We start from the raw sequence: 23,091 nt of genomic DNA, 5'->3' as shown, positions 1-23,091 counted from the left end.
TGATGATGACCTAGGGACACAGGTGAGATGAACACAAAGTCCTTGTTCTCATGTAACAGTCAGAGAACTAAGACCATTATGAGTCAAGGCATTTAAAACACATTAAAGAAGAAAAGACTCATATGGAGACAGGTCATTTTTTTTTTTTCAAACGAAGCTACAAAAGGGATGCAGTCTGCACGATTTCACAGGAGCCTCCAGGGCTTATGGGTAGGAAGGTGAAAAAGACTCTGGGTTACTTTGAGGAGAAAGATTAATATTGCACCAAGGAGGTGAAGCATTGCAGGGAGATAGAGAGTCCCACTGTGGCACCAGTGGTTGAGCATCTGCTTCCTGTATTCCAGAAGTGATATGTAAAAAATAAAATATTCTATTTCTTATGAACTTCTGTGTTGCTTATTCAGACCTTTTACAATATGCTTAAGTTTCCCCTCATTTTTTCCTAATAGCAATTCTGAAATGATTATCATGTTGAGAATATACTGTCTACAATCTTATTTATCTAAAGTTATTACCAAGTCCTCTTTTATAATTGTTAGCAAGTATTACATTTATACCTTTATATATTTTCTCATTACTTGGTGATTTTCTGTCTGTCTGGTCAAACCAATTAGTTCAACCAACGACCATAGTCACACACATGAGAACTAAAAAGCTCTATAGAGTTTTAAGGGAATTATCCATTAGTGACACGGAGGAAGACTCAAAATTGTATGCCAGAGATCACTATTACAAGTATGTTTCAGTAGGAGGTCTTGTAGATGTCCACAAATTGGTGTACAGATTCCTTAAATTTTGAGCAACATACAGGACAGTGGTCTAGTCTCAATTCTGTTAAGCTGATAACATAACCTAACTCAAAGTAACTCTGAGAGAAAAACATTCATTTGACTCAAAATTTTAATTTACAATCCAACATTCAAACCAGGAATGCCTTCTATGCCCAATATACTCAATATGAAGCTATGGCAAATACAGTTTAGTATAGTTATTATAATGAATGTAGAAAGGCAAATGCCCATTTTGCACCAATTTTGAGAGCCATAGTCACCAATAAACAAGGAGGTGAAAATGACTATAAGGAAAGAAGCCCATTGAAATACCATTTATCATAGATTGAGAGAAATATCACAGCAGCATCAGCCATCTTCAACTTCCACTGGAAAGAAATATATCTTCAATCATTCTTCCACCTAACAATGAGGAACAAGGGGGGAATAAGATTTGAGCCGTCAGACATGGACGACTGCATGTTCGACTGAAATAGCAGCAAACACAAAACTTCTCTCAGCATTTTTAGCCCCATACATATGGTAGGTGAACCCTTTGTTTGGCTACGTGTACAATGAAACTACCAGGAATGCAAATGAAGATGTGTATTATTATATGGATTGAGACCCGAGTGAGAAGCCAGGTTACTTGACTGAGGACACATGAACACCAACCACAACAAACCCGTGTGAACCTATGCTTTGTCAGAACTAGAGTTTTGACCCAAATGCTGATAGTAGAACACCATGGAAGCATCTTCTCTCTTGAAATACAATACCACCACAATATGGATTCGTATTCCGAAGTTCACTTTTTGGACTATATCCACAATTGAATAGGCCAAGTGTGACTGTGTTGTGTACAGGTATGGATCTTTCCAAACTGGAACCTTGGAACATAAACACCAAGGACTTCCTTGTTATTTCTACATGATTCTTCCACTACCACAGCTAAAGCAATCGGGCATTGGAAACTTTGTGGCCCATAAGCTCATACCTAGTATATCACACAAAGGAACACTGGACAAAGGATCCCAATTTGATGAGGCAGATGTCATCTCCATAACATGGAAATCCTATGGAAAAAGGTAGTCTAATACCTTGCATCGTTCATAGAGGAGGATGGAATGAGACCAACAAAATCTTCATAGCCCACTCCAAGACAAGATTTGTCAAGCTCCTACTCCCGCCACCAATGGCTACCTGAACATACCTGGTGGTGCCTACCTGTGAGACATAATTACGTCTCGGATCCAGAAGCTCTCACTCACATTCAACCAGATATCATGGCTCCCACCTGAAGAACTTTGCTCTGAGCCTGCATTAGGAGAATACCAGTGTTCTTCTTCTCAGGAAACACGTTTGCTGTAAGAAAACCTTTACAGTTGATAAATGGTTGCTGGAGCTACATTAGTTGACTCCTTGCTTGGAGCTGGCATAGCGTCTTCTGTTCTTTTAGACATCAATGCTGATATGCCAGTTTCTTATGATTGTATTGGCCTTGTTTAATGAACTTCATTTAAGAGGAACTATGAGAATGAGCTTCAGAGACTAGTGCCACACCAGAAGGAACAAACCCACTATGTGTGATTCCATTAGACACATCTGCGCAAATCATGATCAGAAACACTTCAGGAGATGTGTTGTCTCCATGGTGACATCTCAGGACAGGAATAGACTGTTCCAGGTTCTTAGTTCTACTCCACCAACTCATTGCCATTTTTGCAAAAAGAGATGGTGGTTTGTATACATTGGTCTTAAAACCTGAGATGAATGCCTGCAGGGACTCACTAGACTTCCTGATGTCTTTTATTCAGCATTTACTTTTTCATAATATTAGCCTACACAAAACTGAGAAACAACACGGGAGCTAATGATTAAGCTTACTGAACTCCTAGTTGCTCTTTTTATTAACAAAAGAATAAATACATGGCCCACAACCATGACCCATATGCTCCTACTTGACCCTGATCTAGTTAGGATTATCTGATGCTATGATTGGCTTACCTCAGAGTCTTGTAGTTCCAAGCCTCCTATGCCCCACTTTACAACATTTGTGTTTGAAAGTGATTCCATTGCCTTTATTTCTGAATGTGTTTTTCAACTTGGTGCTACCAAACCTGGAGAAAATGTAAATTTGGGGAAATAGATATATGCTGTAGGGATCATTGCAATAGCCTATGATATATTGTCCTGATTACTTTGCTTAAAATTGTATGTTTTAGAGCCTGAGACTTACTTTTATACACTTACTTGTTTATTAGTGATTGGAATATTTATTAAATGTTTTCTCATTCTCCTGTTGTGGCCTAAAATTGCTGTGAAGTTGTTAATAATTCTTTTTTTTTTTCACATTTTTCTTTTTTCTTTTTAATCTTTTTTTATTAATTTATTCATATTACATCTCGATTGTTAGCCCTTCCCCTGTTTCCTCCCCTTCTTCCCTCCCTCCCATTTCTCCCCTTCTCCCCTCCCCTATGTCCGTGACCGAGGGAGACCTCCTCCCCCTATATATGCTCTCAGAATATCAAGTCTCTTCTTGGTAACTAGCTATCCTTCCTCTGAGTGCTACCAGGTCTCCCCATCTGGGGGACATGGTCAGAAAAGGGGCACCAGAGTTCGTGTGAGAGTCAGATCTCACTCTCCACTCAACAGTGGAGAGTATCATGTTCGTCGGCTAGGTCTTGGTAGGGGTTCGAAGCTTACTGCCTATATTCTCTTTGGCTGGTGCCTTAGTTTGAGGAGGACCCCAGGATCCAGATCTGCCTGTCATAAAGTTCTTCTTGTAGGTTTAAAGTTCTTCTTGTAGGTTAATAATTCTTGTATGTGGTTCTCATCATCACTGTGTATGGTTCAACAGCTAGGGAATGGAATTTAATGAGCATGCCAAAAGAATGTCTTTTAGACTTGTAAAAATAGCTTAGTCAGGATCCCCACTACACATAAGACTGTCCCTGATAATCAGAACTCAGTGGCAATACTCATTTAGATAACCAGATTTAGACCTACAACCTCCTGTCCCTCACTGGACAGTATATAAGCTGAGAGGAAGAGCAATGCTCTGTCTCCACATCTGGAGAGACACCACCCTGATCTGCCCTGTGGCTGGAGTCTGTTGTTTTATTTTTGGTTGAGTGTCCTAGTCTCACCCTCTTAGCCTTACTCTCCCTCCCAGTTACACCTATGTCCCACTCCTACCCAGAGAGGGCAAGCCCCCCACCCCCACCCCAGCATATCAAGTTACATCAATACTAAGTAAATCCTCTTCTGCTGTGGCCTGGCTGAGGTACCTCACCAGGAGAAAGTGCTAGAAAGGCAGGCAACAGAGGCCATGTCAGACTCAACCCCCTTACTTGGGGACCCATATGAATACCAAGCTGCCCATTGGTTACATCTGTATAGGGGACCTAAGTCCATTCCATGCTTCAGTTGGAGCTTCAGTCTCCATGGGGAGCCCCCTGGGCCCCGGTAAGTTGGCTGTGTTGGTCTTCTTGTGGGGCTTTTGTCCCCTCCGAGTCTATCCTTCTCCCAACTCTTCCATATGACACCCTGTGCTCCACCCAATGTTTGGCTGTAGGTCTCTGCATCTTTTTCCATTAGCTGCTGGGTGGAGCCGCTCAGGACAGCTATTCTAGGCTCCCGTCTGCAAGCATAGCAGATTATAGTTAATAGTGTCAGGGGGTTGCTGTCTCCCATGGGGTGTGACTCAGGTCGCGTCAGGCAATGGTTGGACACTTCTGCAAACTGCTTTATTTTTGGTCCTGCATATCTTGTAGGCAGGCTAATTTTTGGGTTGTATTTTTTTGTGGGTGGGTTGGTGTTCCCCTCCTTCCACTAGGAGTTATATGTAGTTAGAGGGTGGCCTCTTCAGTTCCATGACCACGGCTACTAGGAGTCTCAGCTAGAGTTACCCTAATATCCTCTCAGGAGCCTATCCTGTTGTAGTCTCCAGCTTGTCACAGGGAAGTCTCGCCCAAGGTTTCTCTTCTTTCTGCAGACCCTCTGTCCTTCAGACCCCAGTCACTCCAGGTCTCATATCAACCTTCGTTTCTCTCCGTGGTCCCTCTCTTGCCCTCTAACCACTTCTGCTTTCCATTCTATTTCCCCTTCTGAGTGAGATTTAAGCATCCACCCTTGGGTCCTCCTTGTTACCTTCTATGGGTCTGCGAACTGTAGTATGGTTATGTTATGCTATGTGGCTAAAATCCACTTATAAGTGAGTATATACCATGTGTGTCCTTTTGGGTCTGGGTTACCTCATTCAGGATGATCTTTTCTAATTCCTTCCATTTGCCTGCAAAGGCTTTCCTTGTTTTAATAGCTGAGTAATGTTCCATTGTGTAAATGTACCACATTTTCTTTATTCATTCTTCGGGTGAGGGACATCTGTGTTGTTTCCAGTTTCTAGCTATTAATAAAGTGGCTATGAAGATAGTTGAGCAAATGTCCTTGTATGACGGAACATCTTTTGGGTATGGCATTGGTTCTTTTTGTGAGGCCTGGTGCCATTCTGTGTTGAATCTATTTAGTATAGTTAGGAGATTTTAAATTATTGCTTCAATTCCACTAAAGATTATGAGTGTCTAAATTTATTTCCTATTGATTTAAATATAGTAGGTCATATATATGAAGAAAAATGTCCATTTTCAAGTTGGGTAAAATACAGATATTTAGAGTATGTCCTTATTATTCTCTGGCTTTCCTGTTGTTGCTGTTTGTTTTTAATGTCACTGATTTTAATCCTGAATTTATTTTTCTTCCCATCTATTCTTTTCGGGTATTGTTTTTCTAGATATTTGAAATGTGTCATGAAGTTATTAATATGAAATAAGTCCGGTATTTTTATGCATGCATTTAATGACTTGAAATTGCTTCTTAGAACCGATTTCATAGTGTCCCATATGTTTTGATACACTGCAGGAGGGTTTTAAAATTTTAGATAGATTTTAAAAATTTAATAGAAATTCTATTAAATTATCATCAGGGATTATGAAATAATCAATGCATTTAAGCAGCACTATGTCATGAAGGTACATTTTCAAAATAATCTGCAGGAAATCTGTCCAACAGAGTGAAGCAATATCATAGTGTCTCTGCTGTGCCAGATACATGAGACAAGCATGGAAAGACAGTAGCGCCACAATAAGCAATCCTGAGGCAAAATCCTTGGCCTTTGCCTAACCCAGGGATACACCCATTCCTCAGCCATGCAAGAACAAGTGGGCTGCCTCCAGGAAGCTCCCTTGCTTCCTTCTGCCAACCCAGCGTGCAATTGCTCCCAGCCGTTTTCCTTACAGTGTCTTCTGTAGATTTGGACTGATGGACAGAAACTGCTTAAAACTGGTTTTATTGATCAATGTTTCTCCTCTGTTGATTATGAATGATACTCTGGCTGGACATGGTACCCTAGTCTGGCATCTGTTGTCTCCCATATATTGTGGCACATCCATATAGACACCCCTGTATTTCACAGTATCCACATATCAGGTGTTAGTATAATGGTCAGCCTTGGTTTTCTTCCTTTGCAGTGTTTAGTAGTTTCTTAGCTCTGTATAATTAGCGGTTTGAGAATTATGTGCAATGGGGGATTTCTCTTCTGATCCTGTCAATTTTATGTTCTGTTTGCCTGTAGTTATTTAATATGTTTCCCTTTTTTTTTTTTTTAGTTGGGAAAATGGTTTTCCAACAAATCATAGTATTTATTTTACTACGTCCAGCAGTGTCAGAAGAAACTAAGACTAAGATACTACTAGAAAGAGGCAAGACACAACCACCCACGGAGCTCACCAGGACACACTAGACCAGTAGACATGAACAACTAATGCCAGGGCAGAGTTGGCTGTTTTAAAATAGAGTCTGCTTGTCTCAAATTCATGTTATTCTCTTAGATACCTGGAGTGACAGATAGGTATGTGCCACCTCTAGACTGTCACATACAAATGCATGCAACCGAACAAAAATGCAAGATACATATGGAGGGTCATTACAAAACTAAAATAATATATTGTACCTATGTAAAATATTTATCAAGATGTGTATCACAGTGTGTGTTTGTGCAATGTTTAATACAGATAGACACATTTTTTTCTTTTTCTTTTTCTTTTTCTTTTTGGCCTGTGATTGGATAGTGATATGTGAGCAAGACACAAACCATGCCATGGTAAAGTGTGTGTGTGTGTGTGTGTGTGTGTGTGTGTGTGTGTGTGGTCCCTGCTCCTAGACCAGCAAGAGCAGGACTGCTGAGGGTATCATAGGCCAATCTTTTATGATTGGGATAGACTGTGATCCAGATTGTGATTTCTGTTCATACATGTGGTGACCTGGCCCCCTGGGGCTATGAACCTTCCTGAGTGTGGATTTGTTGGGCAGGGGGAAGGTCTGCATCTCCGGCTTAGAAGGCTATCACTGTCCAGTGTGCACACTGGCTGGTGTGCAGTGGCAAAACAGCTTGGGAAACTGAATGCCCGGTTTTTTAGAAATTCTGAACGTTGCGTACATTCAGTTTCGTGTGATAAATTTTAAAATTTGTTTTATTAATTTATTCAGATGACAACGCAATTGCTATCCCATCACTTATATCCTCCCATTCCTCCCTCCCTACCGCTTTCACCCTGTTCTCCTCTCCTAGGTCTATGACTGAGGGGGACTTCTCCCCCACTATATGGTCATAGGCTATCAAGTCTCATCTTGGTAGCCTGCTTATTCTTTCTTTGAGTGCTATCCCCTTTCCATTGAATAGATTTGACTTCTTTCCCAAAAACCAAGTAACTGTATGTGTGTGGATTCATTTCAGGGTCTTCTATTCGATTCCATTGATCAACTAGCCTATTGCTGTGCCAGTCCCATGCAGTTTTAGTTAGTGTTGCTCTATAGTACAGCTTGAGATTGGGTATGGAGATTCCTCTGGAGGATCTTTTTGCGTGATAAATTTTACTACTAGTTTAGAAGCTGGTGTAAAAGAGCAGATGGGGATCATCTTTCAACAATATTTGATTAGCATCATTTTACCTTCCTATCGACACCAGATTCAATTCCAGGGCATAAAAGGACTTCCTGAGCTGCAGAGGTTTCCCAAGTGTGCATGGTTATATAGTTAGATAGGGCAGATTGCACATCTTGCACTGTAATCGATGTGGCAGGAAGCAGAAATAAAATTACTACTCAACGTTGTTTTGTTTGTGGGTATCAGTGGGGCTGGGTTTGCCTACAATCACAAGGGGGCGTGAGGGGTTGCAGAGGCATAGCCTCCCTTTCTGATCACCTCCCTTTACAGAGAGAGGTCCAGAGCATGGTGCCTCTGTTTGGAAAAAACGATCATTAGTATCTAGAGGGTAATTAGAACAGCTTAGGGGCCACCCTGAGTTATTTCTGTGAGAGATGCGAAGTCTGTGCATATTTAATTTCTATACATATACAATCATAGATAACATTGGTCTAGTTCATATGTTTCCTGGCTTGGTTTCCTTAGGCATTTTGGTAAAAACTTGACTATATATTTGGGGTTTCGTTCTTGGCCTTTTTGTGTGCATCTCTTTATTCTTTCACAACATCTGTACACTTTCTTGATTGTTGTAGTTTTATAGTAAATAGGGAAGTTATAGTTTGTCTATGTGTGATTTATGTCTTCATAATCGTATTGCGAGTTCCAAGGGTTCTTTTTTTCACATGACCACATAGCTTTGAAATTGTTAGGAAGTTTCATCTGATTGTTTTGAATTTATGCTGCAAATTGAATGTACCGAAGAATTTTTTTTGAAAATGCACCCTCTTAATATGTTTTTATAGTTATATAAAAGGGCAAAAGATATTATTCTATAATCACTCATTTCTCTCTTAACCTGGCTATCACACAAATAATAATTGAGGCTCTATTATTTTATTTAAACAAGCCGCACAGCGCAGAAATTGAGCAGATATTACTCTATTTTTAACCCTCTAAGATAATTTGGCCTCCTCCCAGCATGCATCCTAGTGATACTTGCCCTGTGTAGTGAAGTGCAAGTTTCTGGTTTCTTTGAAGACTCAGTGTGTCACAAGATGTTTTTCTGGAGATCTTGTGAGAAGATATGTAATTTTTATTGTGAGCTGACAGTTCAGAGGGTATGTGGTGTTTGGAAGGGTACAAATAGAACCCCATGGTTAGCGGGAGAAGGCTTTTTACATGCTACCTTGCTTCCCTGGTCCTCTCTGGTCTTCACTGGTCTTCGCTAGTCTTCACTTGACAGAAATAAACATTACAGAGAACTTCTTGTGGCACTCAAGCTGATTCTGGCCATTTTCACTGACTTGTGCTGATTTGGCAGAGCCTTGTGGTTTCTTCTGGATTGTGCCACCATTTTGAATTCATGTGATTGTTTGGTGTTGGCTATTGAACAGGACTGTTGGTATCTTGACAATGCAAAGTTGTATTGGCCCAAGGAACTACGTTTAAACAGTTCCAAAGTCTCTTTTTACTATTAACATTCTTTCTCCTCTTCCTCTGGTCTCTGGGCTAGAAGCAAGGTTTAAGAACCCTAAATAAAGTAGGTGTAGAAAAATCTAAGCCTACAGTGTAGTTTTCTTGTCCCAGCTCCTTCTGATCATCTTGGACCTCTCCCATGGCAGAATCACTTAACTGAATCCCCTGCCTCTTCTTCTTCTTCTAATTCCTCCTCCCCTGCTTGGGAGGAAGTCCAGCCCTATTCTCTCCCCTGCTCAGCAATTGGCTGTAAGCTGCTTTACTGACATGTTCGGGAACAGTTGGGGAGCAATGTTTATGCAACATTGAGATGTGAGTTTCTCAGAACAAGGATTGCAAGCAGCTACAGGGATGAAAAAAAAAATCTAATTCAAAGGGTGCCGAAATGACTGAGCTGCACCTCATTATTCAGTTTCCTTCTACAATGACTTAATCACTAGAACTTCTGTGTCAAGAAATATGTTGGGGAAACACAAGAATTATATGAACATAATGTCAGCAAAGTATACATTTACAGTGTTGTCACTGTAATGTTTTCAGTTGGATACATGTGTGGCATATTTTAGGAGGCAATAACCTATGACGATGTGCATGTGAACTTCACTTGGGACGAGTGGGCTTTGCTGGATCCCTCCCAGAAGAGTCTCTACAAAGATGTGATGCTGGAGACCTACAGGAACCTCACTGCTATAGGTAAGACTGCTGTGAATTTCATATTTTAAAACAAGGGACAACTCTTTTTGTAGTTGTAGTTGTAGTTGTTATTGTTGATGGTCTTCTGTAATTTCAGTTGAGAATGAGGAAGAATGAGGTGAGTAAATCAGGCTCGGCTCAAAGGTTCACTGAAGATAGTAACTTAAATTTTACCTAATTACCAATAATATATCATACATTTTCTGGTACATTTTTAGGCTACAATTGGGAAGACCATAATATTGAAGAACACAGTCAAAATTCTAGAAGACATGGAAGGTAATTTCCGTGTGCATGCAAATTCATATATTCCTCTGAAGAAATTTTAATGTGTCCCAGAAGTTTTAAAGAAAACCAACCGTGTTTTTAAAAAAGCATTGCTCTAAGTGTATTGATTATTACTAAATCCATGTACCTCAAAGTGAGGTTATCAAATTTCTGTTTGCAAGGCATTCCTCTAAGATAGATGAAAAAAAAAATGTCTGAACAGATAGTGTCATTTGAATCATAACCACATAACAGGTACTCTGTAGAAATGCCAATCTTTTTAATCTCAAACACTCAGATATTACAAAAGGTATACTCATTGATTAGGTGGCAAGTATATATCAGAAACCTTCTAATAAGCAAATATTCCATAGAAAAGCTGGCGTTACTCATACACTTGTAGTGACATTGCTATATTTAGTGGGAGGAGTTTATGAGACTCAAAAATGTTATGGAGAAACCTTAATCCATGTACCACATATCTATGAGGAATAAATAGTCAAACTGTAAATGTGGAAGTCTTTATTTTGTTATTCTTCTTTTACTACATATGTCCAATATCACAATAGTTACAAGCCATTCGAGCATAGGGATATTGAAAGGAACAGCATACCTCTATCTCTCCTAGAACTGTTAGAAGATATGTCATAGTCCTCCCTTTGAGTAAACCTTCTGAATGTGATAGACGTTTGCAGTTACTTTATGATTAATTATTAATTAAAAATTATTAAATTATTAATTAAAATGTAAGAAAATTCACTGTCTTTCTATAGCAGTGAGGCTCTTGTAGGTCTCTAGCATTACATCTTTCTAGAGACTCTTCTTGGACCATATACAGCAAAGTTCACTCTTCTGTGCAAAGTCAATATGCACACCATCGAAGGTTATTACATTCTAAAACCTCCCATACATGTGTGTTGAAAGAATATTAATATTTAATGTTGAATTATTCTTTTAGTAAAATCAGTGGTTACTCCTTAACTAGCTTTATACCTAAATAACCACGCAGAGAGAACAGGATCTATTTAATTAGCCTATAGCACAATGCTGTATAATAATTACTCCATCCTAAACCTCCATACTAGTATAGTTTCTTCCCATTCTGATTTCCCATTTTCTACTTGCCTTTTACTCATATCCTAGGTCTGGCTCATTCTTCTTGGTGCTTCCCAGTCTTCTCCTCATAGCTCCAGCCTCTCTTTCCTTGTCTTTATCCTCCCTCACTGGATCAGGATGTCCCATCGTATTCTCTGTTATTGCTCAGCATTGGCTAGTTTTTTTTTTTATTGGCAAAACAGAGAACAAATAGTGACATGTTTACACAAACTTGAAACAGGAGAGAGATACTTAGGATAAACATCACAGTGCAATGTCCGGATTGATCCGGATAGTGGGGTAGGGAAATCAACAGTTCAATGAATGAGCGTAAACTGTACATAGTCCATAAAAACATTATGCCAGCACATGTTTACAACATAAAGCACAATAGTGACTAAACTGTAAAGGCATACTTCATTCTTTCATTAATTCGTAATTAATAATAGATCAGTTGTTAAATTGTATCACACTCAAAAGGTTTTCTCAAAGTGGGGGATTACTAATAAATTAAACTAATAAAATTAGTTGGTTTTCCAATTTTCTGGGAACACATCTACAAACTTACACTGTAGAAAAACCCTGTGAATACTAGGAATATGATAATTCTTCTGTTTGTCCTAGTTCACTTTATAAATATAGTATGAGTCACTATATGAAAATTTGCGAATGCAATCAGTGTGGTAAATCTGAGTTCTTTAGCTCTCTTCACATATTTGAGAAACCTCGTAACAAAAATTTATTCTATAATATAAGCAATGTATAAAAGTCTATGGCCATCCCAGATATCTTCAAAGATGCAAAAGAACCCATAATGAAGGGGAAAACTGTGAATGTAAACAAAGTGATCTGATTCTTCTTTACAATTAGACCAAATTTTAAAATTCATACATATAAAAAGATTACATTAGTATAATGAATTTGGAAAAGCTTACACGTGTACCAATTAATTTGCAGGCCTGAAAGAATTCAGACTGGAGAGAAACTATATGAATGTAACCAATGTGGTAAAGCCTTTGCATATTATTGTGAGCTTCAAAGGCATGAAAGAATTCACACTGGAGAGAAACTCTACATATGTGTTCAATGTGATAAAGACTTTTCAAAACACAGTCATCTCCAAATACATAAAAGAACACATAGTGGAGAGAAACCCTATGAATGTAATCAATGTTATAAAGCTTTTGAATGTTGTAGTAGTTTCCAATCACATATAAGAACACATACTGAAGAGAAACCCTACAAATGCAATCAATGTGATAAAGCCTTTGCACGTCACAGTGGTCTTCAAAACCATGAAAGGATTCACACTGGAGAGAAATTCTCTGAATGTAATCAATATGGTAAAGCCTTTGAATGTTCCAGTAGTCTCCGAAGACATAAAAGAACACATACTGGAGAGAAACCCTACAAATGTATTCAATGTGATAAAGACTTTTCAAGACACAGTCAACTCCAAATACATAAAAGAACACATACTGGAGAGAAGCCCTATGAATGTAACCAATGTGGTAAAGCCTTTGCTTGTCACAGTCATCTCCAAATACATAAAAGAACACACACTGGAGAAAAACCCTACAAATGTAATCAATGTGATAAAGCCTTTGCACATCACAGTGGTCTTCAAAGGCATGAAAGAACACATACTGGAGAGAAACCCTATGAATGTAATCAATGTGGTAAAGCTTTTGCATGTCATAGTAGTCTCCGAATACATAAAAGAACACATACTGGAGAGAAACCCTACAAATGTATTCAATGTGGTAAAGACTTTTCAGAACATAGTCATCTGCAAAGACATAAAAGAACACATACAGGAGAGAAACCCTATGAATGTAATCAATGTGGTAAAGCCTTTGCATGTCACAGTAGTCTCCAGGTACACAAAAGAACACATACTGGAGAGAAACCCTACAAATGTAATCAATGTGATAAAGCCTTTGCACATTACAGTGGTCTTCAAAGGCATGAAAGAACACACACTGGAGAGAAACCTTATGAATGTAATCAATGTGGTAAAGCCTTTGCATGTCACAGTAATCTCCAAAAACATAATAGAACACGTACTGGAGAGAAACCCTATGAATGTAATCAATGTGGTAAAGCCTTTGCATGTCACAGTAGTCTCCGAATACATAAAAGGACACATTCTGGAGAGAAACCCTATGAATGTAACCAATGTGATAAATCCTTTTCACAATACCCTTATCTACGAATATATAATAGAACACATATTGGAGAGAAACCCTACGAATGTAATCAATGTGATAAAGTCTTTTCACAATACAGTAATTTCCAAACACATAAAACAACACATACCGGAATGAAACCCTGTGAATCAATGTGGTAAAACCTTTGCATGTCACAGTAGTCTCCAAAAATATAAAAGAACAAATACTGTAGAAAAAGCCTACAAATATAAACAATGTGAAAGCCTTTGCAAATCATAGTGGTCTTCATAGGCATGAAAGAAATCATACTGGAGAGAAGGCCTATAAATATATTTAATATGATGAAGCCTTTTTACATTTCTATAGTCTTCATTATCATGAAAGATTTTATACTGGAGAGAAACCCTATGAATGTATTTAGTATACTAAATGAAAACTTTGCAATTTCATCTATCTAGTAGAGATTTAATGGAGCAGTATAATCAGCAATCAACTCTATGCATCACAGCATAGCTTGAGGTGTTATGGAAATGTCTATATTGTCGATGTTGCATTGTTCTTCGTGTTCCTATTGGTTATCCATTTGGCACTTCATCTTGAAGTACTGCCTTCTAAGTGAATTATGTGGAGATGCTAGATAATGTAACAGCAATAACATTCATTAAAAAAAAAAGTTCTGATGTGTATTTGTATGTAATGTGATTATGTTTTTTAGGCCTAAAGAATATGTGGAGACTGTAATAAAAAATTTGGGGGTCAACTTTGGTTATCTTTATCTGGTGATCAAGGTCAGGTTGCCATCTTTGCTCACCGTAGACATTTCCCATCACTGAGCCATCTCAGCGATGCTCAAATAAGATTAGTTAAAACATTGCATCAATACAAGATTGTCTTCTTTTCTGATTGTAAACATATTGTCATCCAAGGATGCAAGAAAACAGGGTGATTTGAATAATAAATTCTATTTGCAAATGAAAATGATGTGTCGCGACACTTTTTCAAGTTTGTTAGTTTATTCTTTGGAGTAAACACTTTTTCATAACATTTTTCAGAACTACAAATGAATGCCAAAGAATTGTCTCAGTGGGTGAAGCTGGTTGCTGCTAAGCCTGATGACCTGAGTTCAATCTCTGGGAGGACTCATATTGCTCCTACATATTTCTACACTTGGGTGGTATCATGTGTACACTTACACACCAGCACATACAAATATAATTTTTAAACACAAGTAGGGGCCAATGAGGTCACTTGAACAAAATGATTTCCTGGGTTTCCTCTCCAGAACTCAACATAGGGCAAGTAGATAATAGACAGCAATAAGTTGTCCTCTCATTGCTGTCTACATACCACGGCACAGGTGTATACATAGTTTAAGCACTTTTTAGATGTTTGATATTAGCAAACCAGAGAAAATAACCAAATTGATGAGAACATATGAAATGATTTGCCAGATTAAATTATTATGGAATTTCAAGATACATTACTGTTTATCAAAACAATGATGGTTCCCTTTTAAATTTTATTTTATCCTTGCAATCTCTATTCAAAGAGAGGTCATTTTAAAAACATATCTCAGCTGGGCTTAGAGGTGCATGCCTGTATTCCCAGTACTTGGGAGACAGTGGCAGGCCAGGTTCTCTGAGTTTGAGGCAAGCTGTGGCTATGTAGAAAGATCCTGTCTTAAAAAGATTCCAAAATATCCAACCAATGCCTGGCCCAATCTCAGATGCAACCCATGGGAGAGAGCCAACCCCTGACACTATTAATGATAGTGTCCTGGCCTAGTTGTCCTCTGAGAGGCTCTACCCAGAAGCAGATGGAATTAGATGCCGAGACTCACAGCCAAACATTTGGGAGTCTTGTGGAAAAGTGAAGGGAAGAATAGATGGAGCTAGAGGTGACAGGAGCTCCACAAGAAGACCCATGGAACCAACTAACCAAGGCCCAGAGGGTCATGAAGATAGTGAAGCACCAACCAGGGAGCATGCATGACTGACAGATGGAGCCAATGGGAAGCCCAGGTTTCATGTGGGACCCTTAGTAAGGAGAGAAAGTGCTGTCTCTGACATGGACTCTGTTGCTTGCTTTTTGATCACTTCTCTCTGGCTGGGCTGCCTTGCCAAGCCACAGGGGAAAAGGACGCGCTCAGTCCTGATGCCACTTGATGGTCTGGCGTGGGTTGTTGTTGTTGGTAGGGCTCTCCTTTTCTGAGGAATGGAGGAGTGGGACTGGGGAAAGGGAGTGACGGTGGGACAGAGAGGAGAGGAGAAAAGGGGATAGGACCGGGATGCAAACTGAATAAATAAATTAATTAAAAAAGAGAAGAGAACTGTATTAACAATGAAAATAGGAACCGAGGTAGAAAATCCATTCGCAGACTGATGGAAATCCATTGACTCCTTCAACAACTATCTAGCAGAGACTTCTTCACCTTCAGGTGATAGGAGACAAAAGCAGTAATGGAGCATCTTCACCCTCTGCATTATAATGACATATTTGGGAGCTGGAGAGTTAGCACTTCTGCTTCTCTTGCATACCCAAGTATGGTTTCTAGCAACCATATTGGATAGCTAAGACCTATTTGTATTTCCAGGTCCAGCATATCTGATGCGTTCTTCTGGCCTTCTCGGGTACCAGCTATGCAAACGGTAACAGAAGGCTCCCATTAAATGCCACCCTCCTGCCTTAAAATCCACTGTCTTCCGTCTCTGAGCAATATCGTTTTTCATGATCACTGAGTGTGTTTATAACTCATCGAAGGCCTAGGGCAGAATTTTGTCTTTATACTACAGAAAGAGAAACCCAGGTTCACAGGGAAAAGTAGTTTTCCAATATAGTTAAGTGTAACTGCTCATCTTACTTATCCCATTATTCTAGTTAGTGGCTAAGTGAAGTTGGAACCACCTAAGCCAGGCTTAGTAACATAGGCTTTGTAATCAAGGTGCTTAGAAAGAGGAGGCAGGAATTTCAAGATTTCAAGGTCATCCAAGGAAAGGATGTTGAGAGGCTCACAGAAATGAGGGAGACTTTAACTGGCTGAGGACAAAGTTCCTAGTCTGCCCTATGCAGTTCCGGAACTTCAGGGCCATGGCACCAGCAAGTGTTAGCTAAAGTATTTACCACAATGTGTTAAATGCTTCCTAATGTAGCTTATTCAAGGCAGCTTAGATCACTTAGGGTCAGCCTCCTGTTAGTCATTAAAGAGTGGAACCCCTCTGAGTGGGGGAATTCACCTGAGGCAAGGATGAGGTCTGTAATTATATATCTAGTGGAAAGTGTTCAGAACAGAAACCATATACACGCAACAACAGAAATGGACTTTTACGTATATTTGCACATACTTCCTCACACATACTTAAGAGGAAGAAATTGGGGTGATTCCAAGATGGTGGCAACCAGGATGTACCATGTCTAGGGAGCAGAGGAGCAGAGACTGGGAAATGGACTGAAGGGAACAATTCAGGAGCACCAGGCTCCACATCACACAGCTGGACAACCCCCAGTTTGGAAGTCACAATCTTCAAGCACCTCGCGAGTGCTGGAGCTAGTGCAGGCCCCCCTGGGGAACAGAAGATTGGTAGCCCAGCAAAACCGGTAAGTGAATCGGCTGCGGATCCAAACCACAGACTTGGGAGACTTCTCAGACTAGCAGTTGGGAAGGCCCCTCCCATCCCCGTCATGGCTGGACATCCCCTGGGGTTGGGAATCACAAGCTCCAAGCACCTGGCACTCTTCTGAGAACTGGAGTGAGTGCAGGCCCCCTGGGAACAGAGGATCAGCACAGTGAAACCAGTACAGCATTCTGGTCTCCAAGCCACTGTTCAAGTCTGCTGCTGATTGTTCTGAGAAGACCAAGTAGTCAGAGGAACCCTGCTGAATCCCGGGTCCTAGGTGGCAGAGCTCAGAGGGATCTAGCTCCAGGAGGGCAGTGCCTGCCAAGCCAATGAACAAAGCAGATGCCTTCCGAAGGATCTTTGCCCCCTTGACTGCCAACTTAGAAAACAGATTGCTAAAGGAAAGAATAACACAACCAGCAAAAACCAGGGCAGCACGGCTCCACCAGAAAGCCCAGACAACAAGGGACACTCCGATGCAGCTGAATGTCAGGATGTAAGCTATGTTTATACAGTTTTATGAGCATTAGAAAGAGGAAATGAATAGATCCTTCCAAGAAGTACATGAAAATGCAAGCAAAAGAATAGAGGTCATCGAGGAGAAACAGGAAACTGTAGTCAAACAGGTGAAAGAAATGAGTAAAGCTGTTGAAGACATGAAAATGGAATTAGAATTAATTAAGAAAACACAAATCGAGAAAACTCTGGAAATTGAAAACCTAGAGAAGAGATCAGGAATCACACAGGGGCTGAAGATACAATGGAAGACATTTGACACATCTCTCAAAGAAAAACAAACAGACAAAAACACCTAAGATAAATACCAGAAAAAATTAAGTTAAGCAATAGCCTGTCGGTGTGTTGCATTATCTTCAGCAACGCTTTACACATGAATAGAGTCAGCTTCAACTCTGCACTAGAGAAAGAATCTTATGCCTTTGGGGGTAGTCTGTCTGGATAGGAGTGTGACTTTAACACAGTCTCCTTGTCAGATTTCCCACCACATATGGGAGGCTTAGGATTCAGTCAGCTTGCCTTTGACAATAAACTGACAGAGTAATTTCTGTTCATCAGTGAGTCTTCATCCATGTTGTTATTCCCCTCACTGGGACTGCTTGATGGTGGGCATTGGGATTGTACGTAATTCACGGTGGGCCCTCTGTATCTCAAACTTTTTGATGAGGAATTCGTTTCTCCAGGGACAGTGACATGACATGTGGATCAGAAAGAGGCAGGATCATCGGCAGGTAGGTTGACATTTTCCTCACTAGCGAGGTTAAAAATGCAAGAAGGTGTCTTTTTCTGAGGAGGCTTTGATCCTGGAATGTATAGTGACATGCCTTCAAGGTGTCTGCTTCATGCTCTAGCTTCCTCAGCTCTCTCAAAGCACACTGTCAAGAAGGAAAGGCAATAAGACCTAGAGATGGTCTCACTGGGTCACAAGCTAGAAAAGCATCAGGGCCTATTGACCCCTAGGTAACAAAAGTTACCTGAGTCCTGGAAGGGCAGCACAATGGCTGGCGCACAGCGCTCATGCTGCAGCTGTTCCAGAGTCTTCCACAGGCTCTGCTCCTGGGCTGTGGCCTGTTCCAGCCCATACTGGAGGCTTCCAAACCTACAGAAGCAAGGCAGCTGGAAGTCAGGCAAGGTAGAGATCTGCCATGACAGTTGCTCAGCCTCCACTAGCTGCCTTCTGCTAAGCAAAGCAGCGTTACCTGGCAGCTAAGTTCATTCCCTGCTTCTCTTAGGGAAAAGGGTCAGTGAGAACCTGGCTAGAAGTTGAACTGGGAACTACACATTGTGCTCGAATGAAAAACAAACAAACAAACATACATATATCTCTTACAGTCTAGGAACATTATTTTGGAAAAATAGCAGTGTAGCGATGTCTGAGTCACAATTCAGGAGATATGTGCATGGCCTTGATTAGATACCAGGTGAATTTGAGCTGCCCAGGAAACTCTATGCAGGCCTCTGGTGGAGCCTGCACAACACTGTTGTGAGGATTAGGATCATTTTTACACTTCACAACCCTGAATGGGTTCACCGTGTCAAAGTCTACATCTGCTTATTACCAGAGAAACCGCCTCTCTCTCTCTCTCTCTCTCTCTCCTCTCTCATCCTCTCTCTCCTCTCGTCTCTCATCCTCTCTCTCTCTCTCTCTCTCTCTCTCTCTCTCTCTCTCTCTCCTTTTCTGAGACAGGGTTTCTCTGTGTAATTGGCTGTCCTGCTCTTGCTTTGTAGACCAGGCTGGCCTTGAACTCACAACAATCCACCTGCCTCTGCCTCCCAAGTGCTGGGATTAAAGGCGTGCGCCACCAAACCCAGCCAGAGAAACGTTCTCACAGGAAACCATTGTACATTGTAGAAAGCCTGAGATCAACAGGAGTGCGCTGCCTGCAGCCTTTTCCAGGGGAGGAAACTTATCTCTAAAGGCAATGTCCCTGAAGGAAAAGAAATTGGCAGAAGGACATCCTGTCCTCCAAAATTGATCCTCCCACTGCCTAGTTAAAGCGCACTATAGGAATACTGGTGCGGCGAGACCTAAGAAACAAGATACATGACCATAGTCTAGATCTCCGAAAGTAAAGAAGGGGGCATAATCCCCATAAAGACTTAGGATCAAACACTGTTTCCTGAACAGAAGTTCCTGTTGACTGAGCCAGAATGGTACTCTGTAGTGCTCTGTCCCTGGATGAAGCTGAGAGCCATGTACATGACCAGAATCCCAAAGGTGGCAGAGATCCAGGTGCAGGGGACCCACTCGGCCCAACATGCTCCTCCCATCCTGGGCTGCTAACTCATCCTGGACAGAGTGAAGTGATGCTGCAGCTTTACTGCCAAGTCCGTTTTCTGAGTGACCATCTCCTTTTGCATCAGCAGGCATTGCATCCTTTCCTTCAGTCTTTACTGTTCCTGTTCATTCGAAGACTGTGGTCTTAGGGATTGGGTGTACCCATGTACACAAGTGTGTACACACACACACACACACACACACACACACGCATGCATGCACATACACGCACACACACACTTGAACATACACAAGTACATGTATGCACACAAATAAGCATACACACACACATGCATGCACACACACACACATGCATGCACACACACGCACACACACACTTGAACGTACACAAGTACATGTATGCACACAAATAAGCATACACACACACATGCATGCACACACACGCACACACACACTTGAACATACACAAGTACATGTATGCACACAAATAAGCACACACACACACACACACACACACACACACACACACACACACACCCTTGACCATATACAAGTATGTGTATGCATACAAACAAGCCCATTGCACTGCACCCACATGTTTAGTTTCCCAGATAAAGCAGATATAAGAAGAGGTCATCGGTGACATTTTTAAGAAGAATGTTGACTTTCAGTAGTCCACACCTTCTCTACCAATATGCCAACCCAGAGGCTGGAAGAACACAGGATTTCCTCAGCACAGGGACTTGTGAAGATTGTGTTTCCTTGGTTTTTATATTTTTCATTTTATTTGTGTTTTATATGTGTGGCTGTTTGGCCTGGCTGTGTATCAGTTCACCACATGCATGCCTGGTGCCCGGCTGAGGAAGACTGCGTGCAGATCTGTTGAGGAATAACTTGTCCTATAAGCTTAATGGATATAGAGATGCATCCCTGGTGTCCTTGCCTTTTAGGTAAGCCTGCTTTCCAAGTTCCTAGCTGTGCTTTCCAGGCTTGTTTCCCCAGAAAATGGCCTTCTGGATCATTGCGGAACAGCCCTGCCCGCCACCTCTTGATCTCACACAGTGCTTCCCGGTTGCTCCGAGATGAAAATCTACATTGAAGAAGGGATCCCTAAACCACAGGTTGCCTCAATTTAGGCCTACAGCAATGAGCCCAGGAATCTTAAAAAAAAAAAAAAAAATCTCAAAAATGAGTAGGCAAAATAAGCACTCCCTCCCTGTAAGGTGATTGGGTCAGAGATATTTTAGAAGAACAAAAAGCTAATTAAATCATGGCCAAGTGATTGCATGTGTCGTTTGTTACTGAGCAATATTCTGTGGAAGAGATGAACCCCATTGTGCCCTTTTCACTGATTGGTGAAGGGCATCTGAATAGTTTCCAGATTGGGGATGCTCTGAGAAATGCTGCTGCAAGCCGGTTGTCCCCTAGAATCTCTGTGGACACCTACTTCTAATTGTGGAGCCACTTGGTCACCAGAGGACTGCATGTTAACTTTTGAGAACTTCCGCACAGCTTCTCACGCGTTACACCATTTTGCACCATGAGCAATGTCCGAGGGTCTTCAGTTCTCCCAACTCTTCTTTCACCTCATTTTAACTCAGCGTGAACAAGTTTGGCATTATTATAAAAAAAAAAAAGCCGGTTAATGAGTGCTGCAGACACACCCCAGTCTGAGTACTTTAGACTATAGTGAGCCTAACTGGGCTGCACTGCGACATGCCTGTTCTCGCACCTCACGATGGCTATGAGACTTCTGCTGGACTGAGGAAACAACCACAAGCAACTCTGCCTGTCAGAGAATGAGATCCGAGATGAACAGAGCTAGGGTTAGGTGAAGGCAGAAATAAAATGGCAGAAGACAGTGAGAAGAAGAACGAAACAAGACGCTGGCGGTGGGGTGAGGTAGAGATTGCGGGTCACTTCACCGTGCAGCTGGCATTCAGATGTCACTGAGGTTAGAGAGTACAGGACACAAAGTGTCAGCGTGCCTTTCCTGCCTCTCACAGGGACCTCGGGTTCTGACAGAAGCCTCTTTCTCACCTTCATGTATCCCATTCCTTTGATTTCCTTCAAAGGATTCTGTGGCAGATAAATACATGTTACCTCTAAAAAAAAACCTGAAAAAAAATTAAAACAGGTTTAGTAGCCATTTATTTCAGTGAACTAAATAGACATGAAGAAGGATGGGTGGCTACATGCAAAGTTTACTAATACAAAGTGGAACTAACCAGAGCAGGCCCAGTAATTCTTTCTCATGAAAGTTGGTCTCCATCATCTTTAAAAATGTTCCATTGTTCCATGAATGAGGGAACACAGGTTATGAAATTCCCAGTCATATTCTCTCTCTCTCTCTCTCTCTCTCTCTCTCTCTCTCTCTCTCTCACACACACACACACACACACACCCTTCGGAACCCAGATGTACAAGGAAGGGGACTAGAGGGTTGCAGACCTTTTCTGAAGTAGGGGGAGGCAGTGGGTCGTCCCTGGTGTTCACAAGACTCTTGGACTCGATCGGTCTCTTCTGCCGTGGCTTGTCCTTATTTCCCCTTTAGGAAATGTTTTCATCCCGAGACTCACTGATCATATAGGTAAGTTAAAACCTCTGCACAACTGAGGGTGACCACACAAAACTAAAAGCCCAAGGATGAGGACTCAAAACATATACAGATAGCTCCAAGTGAACTCATGATAGTCTCCTCACTAAACCTATCCTCGGCCCCTCCTCAGAAGACCTTGAGAGCACCATGAAGGAAAGTGGCCCATGGGCATTACCCAGCAACTCTTCAATAGGCACTGTTCATAGCATGAAAAGAGTCCCAACATCAGTCAATAGGAGGGTAGTGAATTCACCTGCAGTGATTTTCTGAAATGATGCACTCTGGACAAAGATGACAAATGGTGCGCTCTGTACAAAGATGAGGTGGAATATATCCAAAGACACAGCCATGGGCAGGATAGAGTCAGGAGCACACTATTAGCAAAGAGGTGTGCTGCCAGCTTCCATGTTGTGAGGCCAGTGGGACAAACTAGACATTTCCTGGTGGGTTACCTCTGTACAGTAAAAAAGAAAGAAGTTGATTTTTTATTTGTAAAATATCTTCATTAACTGAATGTTGTTATTAATACAAAATATATTACTTATAAAATAATAAAAAAAAAACTAAGAAAAATCCACCAAGTTATTTCTCTTTCTGACCAAATGAACTGTTTAGTAGTTAGGTGAGGCAGAAAAAGACAGCATGTCCTACCTGGGAGGAGAGAAGTGA

The 23,091-nt window shown here is 41.0% G+C and overlaps 1 protein-coding gene and 1 pseudogene across 1 annotated transcript in view; both read left to right on the top strand.

Annotated features, from left to right (window-relative positions):
• Nucleotides 1–23,091, top strand: part of LOC127203988 (zinc finger protein 721-like) — a 1,570,727-nt gene that overhangs the window by 1,214,841 nt on the left and 332,795 nt on the right.
• On the top strand, nt 9,817–13,981 carry LOC127204014 (zinc finger protein 709-like; annotated as a pseudogene).

Source organism: Acomys russatus, chromosome 19 (genome assembly GCF_903995435.1).
Source record: "Acomys russatus chromosome 19, mAcoRus1.1, whole genome shotgun sequence".
Taxonomy (NCBI): Eukaryota; Metazoa; Chordata; class Mammalia; order Rodentia; family Muridae; genus Acomys; species Acomys russatus.
The sequence above is the reverse complement of the archived record's forward strand: the minus strand, read 5'-3'. Positions and strand labels throughout refer to the sequence as shown.